Source organism: Mya arenaria, chromosome 2, assembly GCF_026914265.1.
Source record: "Mya arenaria isolate MELC-2E11 chromosome 2, ASM2691426v1".
Classification (NCBI taxonomy): Eukaryota; Metazoa; Mollusca; class Bivalvia; order Myida; family Myidae; genus Mya; species Mya arenaria.
The window spans coordinates 35,567,583-35,577,110 of record NC_069123.1 but is presented as its reverse complement, the minus strand read 5'-3'; positions in this window follow the sequence as shown (position 1 = coordinate 35,577,110).

The window sequence follows — 9,528 nt, the reverse complement described above, 5'->3', positions numbered from 1 at the left end:
TAAAATAAATGGTGGAATGGCTAACTAGTGTCAGTCAGCAGTTTTATGTAGAGATGGAGTGGACAACTAGTGTAATGATGCAGTTCTATGTTGAGATGAAGTGGACAATAAGTGTGAGGGTGACGTTTTATGTACATATGGCCTGGACAACTCGTGCCACTTGGCTTAAGTTCAATGTAAAGATGGAGTGGCGTATTCGTGTCAGGCTGTCGTTCTATGTAGTGATGGGGTGGCCAGTAAACAAGTGTAAGTTTGCAGTTCAATGTTAAGATGGAGTGTTCTACATGTATTGTGTTGCAATTCAATGATAAGATGAAGTTGACAAATATAGTTATATGTAGAAACGGAGTGGACAACTAGAGTCAGACTGCAGTACCATTTTAAGTAGAGTGGACAAGTAGTGTCAGGCTTTAGTTCCTTGTAGAGATGAAGTTGACAACTAGTGTCAGGCTGCAGTTTTATGTAGAGATAAAGTATACAACTAGTGTAAAGCTCCACTTCTATACAGTGCTGATGGCAAACTAGTGTCATGCTGCAGTTATATGTTGAGGTGAAGTGAACAATAGTTTCAAGCGGCTGCTCTATTAAGATATGGAGTGGACAACTAGCTGCAGTAATATGTACATATAGTGTGTACAGCTAGTGCCAGGCTGCAGTTCTATGGAGTTGACAACTAAATTGTCACAATAGATTTAAAAGGGAAATTTCCTTAACATATATCAAATATTTGTAAGAAAACATTGACACAGCTAAATGGTTTAAAACGAAATGGCCACAACTTGTGTAGACAAGGCCAATTTAACATATACAATATACTACTCATTTATACTTCCGAACTTAAAGTTCTGTCCGTTAACTTGGCATTTTTTGTGGTGAGGTGTAGACAAGAACTTTGAAGAGGCACAGGACGGAGCCTTTTTAATTAAGCTTGCATTTCTTTTTAAGTGACATTTAATCCTCCAGTTTTATTTTTGATAAATTGTGATGCTTTCATTATAAAATTATAACAGACAGTCCTGTGAGTATTGAAATCAAGCCGTTTAACGAGCACAAAGCGTGTTAACTAAGCAGTATTTCTTTCACAAGGGTTATACGTAATAACTGGTCAGGTTAAAATGGTCACAATTACAAATTCTAAATACGATTTTTTTTTTGCTAGAAAATGCATATTCTCCTCAATTGTCTCATTATTGAATCGACTGATGTCATGTGCATGAACCCGTTTATAATGTCCGGGACGGTACTTGTAAGTCTGGGTGGTGAATCTGCCCATGCAAATTATATTTTTTTTTATTCTTTTTTTTCCCCTCTTTCTCTTTTTTTAGTGTTACATGGGATGATTTACATTTATCATTTAATTTTCAATGCAGAAAAAGATGGTCCTTGCAAGAAGAAGTATGCGGAAACTCTGATAGTAGAGAGAAGGTGGTTGATAATGTGCCTTTGTACATGCAGACGTACAGCTGGGACTGTGGTCGGGCATGTTCTTCCATGGTGCTGCAGTTAATCATAAAATAATCTTTATGTATTATTATAAGTATTATTACGAATGAATTGCTATTCAAATTACACAATTGTATGTACATGAACATGCATATCGCTTGTCTCACTTCAAAATGCCGAAGCTGCATTCTTCTGTTTCGGATTTTTTACATCAATTAAATAATAACGGCAAGCCACATCTATCTGCAAAATGCCGAGTCAATAGTCCAATGAGAAAATGGTGGTGCATCATGTGATCAAAATGTCGAGCAATGATTGATGAGTGCTGAGCCTTCAAAAAAATTAACTACAAGGACTGTAACTTTGGTATTTTTAAAAAAAATGTGTGATCAAATTACCAAAATTGAATACTGAAAACATTGCTACTGATTTTGTTGCCTCGGCATTTGGAAGTGAGGCCATCGATATAAATTTGTTAGAACAATACAAGGCAAATGAAACTAAGTTATACTTGATTTGGACACTTGAAATGTTCCATTGACTGTTAATTAAATGTTTAAAAACGTGTTAAATTAAACATCTGCCTTTGCCAGTATATTTAAGTAATCTGTGCACAAAACTAGGCCAGGAACTCTCAATTGTTTTTTGTTTTTTGTTTTTGTGTGTGTGTGTGTTGACCTTTTATTTTTCCCGTACATTTATGGTATGCGTGATTCGGGGCACACCACAGGAACATACCTCACAAAACATTTTCATAAATATAGGGAATTTTCTACATACTAGTGTATTAAAATTCAATTATATCAATATGATATCATCTAAAACAAAACATCATCTATCAGTTCAATTTATATTATATTACATCCTTGTCTTTTTATTTCTATTTCAGATGTTAAAACAAGTATGACATAACTAACAAGGTGAACACACATATAATTATATAAATGTATATATGTATAATTACATATTTATAAACAAAGACAAGAGGTGAAAAAGTAAAGAAAATAGATTTTACTGTTTTTAAAACGTATGTGGTCTAGATAAACAATTTTACAACTGACCAATTACTGAGTTCTTAATCTTTAATATTTTTTTTTAAATATTCCAAGCAAATTTTAAACTACTCTTTAACCCAATAAAGGACGGTATAATTTTTCTCCTTTTACAGACATAAATGTATTTTTTGATTTCATAACTAAGTATATTATATTGAATTGAATTTTTACAAGTGGTTCCCAACAAAAAAATCTGGCAATTTAATGAGAAAAATTCATTTAGGGCAGATAAAAATTCTTTAACACATTTTACTAAGGTTTGAACAATCTCACAATTCCAGAATATATGAATCAAGGTTTCCTCTTTAGACAAACAGAATGTACATAATCTATCATTAACAATATTCATTTTAAACAAAAGTGAGTTTGTAGCTAAAATTGAATGTATAACTCTTGTTTGAAACCATTGAATATATGTATCTCTTGTAATACTAAATACCAATCCATATATATATTTTTCCAATTTACATCCTGGAAAGCAATGTTCTATTTAGCCTGACATGTTGGAGTATCCTTATTTTTTATCAATTCATTATAAACTTTTTTTACTTCCTTTGGTTTCAAGCAAAATATCCTTAACATAACATGACATTGATGGGTTTTGAGTTCTATCATTATAACTAAACGTAATTTTACACGTTTTTATGTAGTTCTTAGCAAACCTTTAAACACTATGAAATATAAATATTTGTCCCTGTACAATTCTCTTAGTATCTCTTTGTTACAAATGTGCCTGTATCATCAACAATATCTTTAATAAAACGTATTCCTCTTTTATAAAGACTTTTGACAAAGATACCTTTATTACCAATCTTCAAATGATGGTTGTGAAACAAAGGTATTTCTAGTATATTCTAAACAGTATCAGTGGATAATTTATCAATGTAGCTATAAAATATGCTTTGTAAATCAATCCAAAAAATATTTTTTAATTTCATTATTATACTTTCAGCAAACAATATTCCTGCATTAAATACTTTACAGACATCGAAAAATGAGTTCATTAACACATAACATTTTCCTTCACTATTCACAAATTTTCTAAGCCAAGAGAGTTTTAAACTATTACAATATGCCACAACATCTATCATTTTTAGACCTCCATTACTGTACTCTTTTACTAAAACAGAGTTTTTTATCTTATGGGGCCCATCCCAAATGAAATCATGGAACATGTTTATAATTTTATTGAACACATGTGTACTAGGGTTTGGCAATGACATAAAAAAAATGTATAAAAATGGGTAGTAACAATGACTTTACAACAGTGATCTTTCCAATTGGAGTTAACTCCCTTCTTTTCCAATAACTGATACATATCTTCACCTTTTCTAGTTCTAAAATTTAATTCCATCATTTTGCTAAGATCTACATAAAAAATAAACCTTATAATTTAAGCTGTGTAGCCCCTCAGATCAATTTATATTTTGTTTTAATTCACCTTGTGCTATATTTTAGGGAACCAATCCATATTAAATGTGTCTTATCAAAGTTAATTTTCAAGCCAGAATATAAAGAAAATTCATGTAATAAATTTAAGGTAGCATTCAATGATAAATCTGCTCCATCAAGTAACAGTGATATATCATCTGCAAATTGAGATATTTTGTATTCAACACCGTCCACTGAAATGCCCTTGATAAATTTACAATTTCTTACTTTTATTGATAAAATTTCCGCACACAAAATAAAAATATAAGGGCTTATCGGGTCTCCCTGTCTACACCCTCTTCCAATTTTAAAGAAATTTGACAGAAAATCATTCATTTGAACAGCAGTTTCAGTATTATTCAGAAACAAAGAAATCCACTGTATAAATATTGGTCCAAAATTAAAGAAGAAAAAAGTTTTTTTTAATAAAACTAAAAGACAAAGTATCGAACGCTTTCTCAAAATCTACCATCATTAACAGACCAGGTATACATGTATTATTATTATCCTCAGTGAATTTCATCAAGTCATATAGTAGCCTAGTATTTTCACTAATATTTCTTCCTTTTATAAAACCAGTTTGGTCTTTTGCAAGTAAAAACTCTAATCCAGTCTTTAATCTGTTTGCAATGGAATCAGATGCAATTTTATAAACTGTATTGAGCAAGGTAATAGGTCTAAGGTTTTTAAGAAACTTCCTTGGTTTATTATCTTTTGGTATACATGTAATGAAGCCTTGTTTTTGTGTAAAAGACATTGATCCATTTTCTAAAGCAAAATTTACAGCTCTAACTACAAACTATCCAATACGATACCCAAAAGTCAAAAAATTGCAGTGAATCCATCCGAACCCGGGATTTTTTAATTTTCATATTTTTTAAGGAAGAAGAGGCTTCTTCAAAAGTTATAAGACCTTCTTAAGACTGGGCCTGATCAATATATTAGTGTGTTTTATGATAACATCGGTGTAATATTCAATTTTGACCCCATTGAACAATGACCCAGGACTCATTCTTTTCTGTTTAACGAATGACGGATCAATTTTTAACGTTAAAAACTGACACCCCACCCACCCCACCGTTAATTCATGACTGTTCGTCGCATGACAAATGACCCCTGTTGAAACTTGACCGAGGGTTACATTCAATACCAAATTTAATCCATCATGTGGTCATACTTAATTGAATTAATTAATCGTATATGCTTAGTTTAATAGTATTTTATTGTATATAATATACACACGTCATATCAATAATGTCGAAAAACAATATTAGTACACAATAGGGTCGGGCCACAAGTTTATAACAACATTCGAAATTGGCCCTCCCCGCAATGTGACATCATATCGTTCAGGTTAAATACTTAGATCAAAATCTAGGTAACTAGGTCAAATAGGAAATATTTTCCCCATTTCATCAATTCATTTTTTATGTTTTTGTTATGAAACTGTGTAAGAATACTTGTTTACATATTGCCTTGAACATTTGTGAATATGGACCACCTCATGTTCAGAACTAAGTCACTAGGTCAAAGCTTTGGAAATATTTTCCTCATGTCATTTATTCATTTTTTATCAAGTTATTATGAAATTTTGTCGGAATACTTGTCTACATGTTTTCTTGAAAATTTGTGAACATGGGTCACCTCAGGTCAAAAACTAGGTAACAAGGTTAAATCATAGGAATTATTTTCAACATGTCATTAGTTCTTGTTTTTCATAAACTGTTTTCTGCATTCAAGCATAATAGAATTTTAGCAAAAATGCAGTTTTTTTCTGCAGGATATTTAAAAAATATTTCTCAAATCTTCATGACATTTGGTTAGTTTACATACATACTTTCACACACGCAAATGCTTTCACACTGGAACACACACACCATTGACACGTCAGCACCACAGTCGATTATTGTACTTCAGGATCTTTATATTTGGCTTTGGTGTGTCATCTGGGGTCAAAACTAGGGCTCCGGGACTTAAATCTTTCAAGAAAAGCTGATATATTTATAAAATGTTCATGTTTCCTCTCACAAATGGACTAGTTTCTTTTGATCTTAATGAAATTTAATAGGTTATTTATATAAACATATCTCTGATAAGTATAGATATCCATGGGTCTTCTTGGTTAAAAAAACTAATTTTTAAGTAACTATAGCTCAAATTTGGGGTTTGCAAAATTGCATAGTCAAAAATGAAATCCGTTATTAATTGCCTCATTGGCGTGTTGTTTCTATTTCAATCAGTATAATAGTGCTTAAAATGTTTAAAATGTATTCAACAAGAAGGTTTTTGTTGCTACTGTTGTTTATTATTTCTTAAAATTATCCTCAAGCTTAAATCGAATTTGAATATCCTGTAAGTTGCACATTTAACTATTTTCCTGTTTAAATATTTCAATTGTTTGTCTTTACTTTCAGGGTGTCTTCATTGATGATGAAGTCAAATATTATAGAAAGTTGCTTTTCGACCAGAAAATTAAAGGTAAACTGCAAAAAGAGAATATCAAGTCATACACAATTCGATGGAACCAACAAGGTGTTTGTCCTACTGTGGAAGAGCATGAACTATACTTGGCTGAATTCTGTCAAGATTTTACAAAAGACTGCATGCGACTCATTGATATCGCCCATGAAAAACGAAAGGCTCTGATCAATGCAAGAAACTATTATACAGATTACTATGAAATTGTGCATCATTTGAAGTTCTGCAAAAAGAAATGTGAATCTTTTTGTGGACAGCAGGGTGTAAGTATATTGGTTTATAATTTATTCACCAAGTTTTGGTAACATTCTGACATAGAAATGCTTATTCGACCGACTTCTGTCTAAGACACTCCGTTAATACATATTTATGTAAAGGTTGGACTTGTTGATGGTATTATGGTTTTCGTATTTTAAAAAAAAACTTTATGTGAATGTAATTTCCAATGTGCTTTTTCCTTGCCGTTTCCTTTTTCGTTACATCGTTAATCCAGGCATAGTACATGAAAGGGTTTTGTCTTTATTTGTCAATAAACAGTCTCCATTAAACTAAAGTTAATCTATTCTTCTGGGTGGGTGTTTGTTCCTATTTGGTCTAGATAAAACAAATTGTAGCAGACCTGCGACTCCTAATTTTTTACTGACCATGCCACGGTGATTACCCATACAATTAATAAATGTAGAAGGTGGTGGTAAACTCAACACTTCTCAGGGTTCTACTTTTTATTACCAGTATGTAGAAAAAAACCAGTATGTAGAAAAAACCAGTATGTAGAAAGAACCTATAAATATAATATATACGAAAATATAATATAATACAATAAGCAAATGTTTAAAATACATTATACAAGGTACAATACAATGGCTACGTGTTTGAACAAAATAGAAGCAAATACAAAAACGGGTTTAATTATTATTTAGATATTAATTAATACAAACGAACGACTAATAGTAATCTATGTAATTATATATAATAACTCACCAGGCTGTGAAACGATACAATCATTTAAATAAGATTCAGACAGTTATGTTGAAACTGAATGTATAAACTATATACGGAAAACTTTGCAGTTGTGCGTTTAGGTTGGGAATTATTAGAGAAACCTAGAAAATTAGTAAGGGCGGTGGGATAAAAATAGGAGAGCCAATGAAACTGTTAGTTAAATATAAATATACCCGTTTGACCACTTTCATACATAACCTCATACACTCATTTACATAAACATGAGAATCACATGGACAAACAAGTGACAATAACAAACAGGACAGTTGGGGTGGAGTTATAGTTGAAATTGGCCTATTCTACATAAATGAAGATATTCGATAGTTGTCTTATGTATGTGACTCTTGTTATGGGGTATAGATGTATAGAGCGTTGAAGTCTTTGATATTTCACTGGCTGATTCTTTGTCTAAGGCATATAATACATAAAGATTTAAGCTTAAATTGACCCCTAAATCATCAAATAGTTGTATAGACTTTAGGCCTGGAAATGGATACACTAAGGTTTTACACAGATATAGTTAAAAAGAAATTATATTAATACTTATTATAAAGTAATACAATCATTCAAATAAAAACTGATTAACAGTTTGTTTAAAAGGATTCAGATTGAAGTAGCCTATAACAATCTATATACTTAGCTTAAATGTAAGTAATAGCAGAAGAGGTATCATTTGATACGCAAAACCTATCTGGCTAAAAAAACGATCAACACATACCATTAAAAAAATGTTATTCTCCTTGGATCACAATATCAGTGTATGTCAGTAACACTATTGAGAACATAAGACAACGTTTAAATTAGTTTAAGTTTCTTTCTAACATTTTGTTAGGCATGGTATGTTTTGCCTTCACACTTTGTTAATATGGTAGTTAATTTAAAATGACTTACCTGGTTCCTCGGGTTTTTGTGCTTGGCTTTGTGGTAGCTCCTTGGATCTGTATACAGCAAATAAACTGAGGTTTTAAATCAGCCTGATTCACAAAAGAACTGAAGTAAACATATTATTAAAATTAGAAATAGTGTCTCTGGTACTGTGTTTATCGATCTGAGTCAAGTACTAGTATTTGATATTTCTTTGTTGCACCAAACCAAGCATGTTTATCATTTTAATAAGATTATGTGCATATAGACACACTTATACTGCAGCTTTTGTAGTGATGCAGTAGAGTGTACCGCTGCGGAGGGAGGGGTTTTAGGTTCGATCCCGTCCAGATGCACAAACCATATTGAATATTGCGAAGTCTAATAGCTACCCCAAGTTAAAGTAGAAGGAATTTTCATTAATCTTTACCCGTAGTTTCTCTGGTATTCCTTGGAATGAAGATGCTCGTTTTGGAGGTGGCTTTTTTGTATTTGTTGGAGTGGCTGAATTAAGCAAAGCACTGAAAGTGCTGAGGGACGGTACTGCTTAAATATGGTAGCAGTAATGTAATAACTGGTAGAAGAGACGTCAGTACTGTGTTAGAAAGATAGTGAAATGGTTCATACATGTACGAGGGCTGTCCGGAAAGTCCATGCACACCATCTATAAATATGCTCGCAATTATTACCATTGTGAAATATTATCTACATGGTTCAAAACAACAAATATATTTGCATCAATCAGGAACATTTTATTCATAAACATATGGACGTACATACGAAATAATTTATCTGATCTGTAGACGCAAAATACGTTAGAACCCTGTTCATTATTAGAATATAGGTATTTTGTCTGTTAATTGAAAACAATCAGTTTTGGGACAACAACAAACACGCAAAGGGTATCACAAGAACTCAATGTTTGTCTTTGATAAGAATTAAACAAAACAAACATAAAAGACAGAAATGCATACGATATTAATTTTATTGAAAAAGTTAATTTTCTAGAGATTTTCAATTGAAGAATGTAATACATAATGGATTTAAACAATGCTTTTGAGTTAAATACATATATTTTGTTTTTAATAGCACTATTATAGATATACTGAAAGTAAGTTTCTTGTTCATGACAATCAAATACTAAATTAAGATAATAGTGTGTAAGAGAGCAGTATAATGCGGAAATGGAAGTGAATACAAATGAAAGATGAATGAAAGTTAATATGTGATTATAGCAATTGCAGAATTTACACAG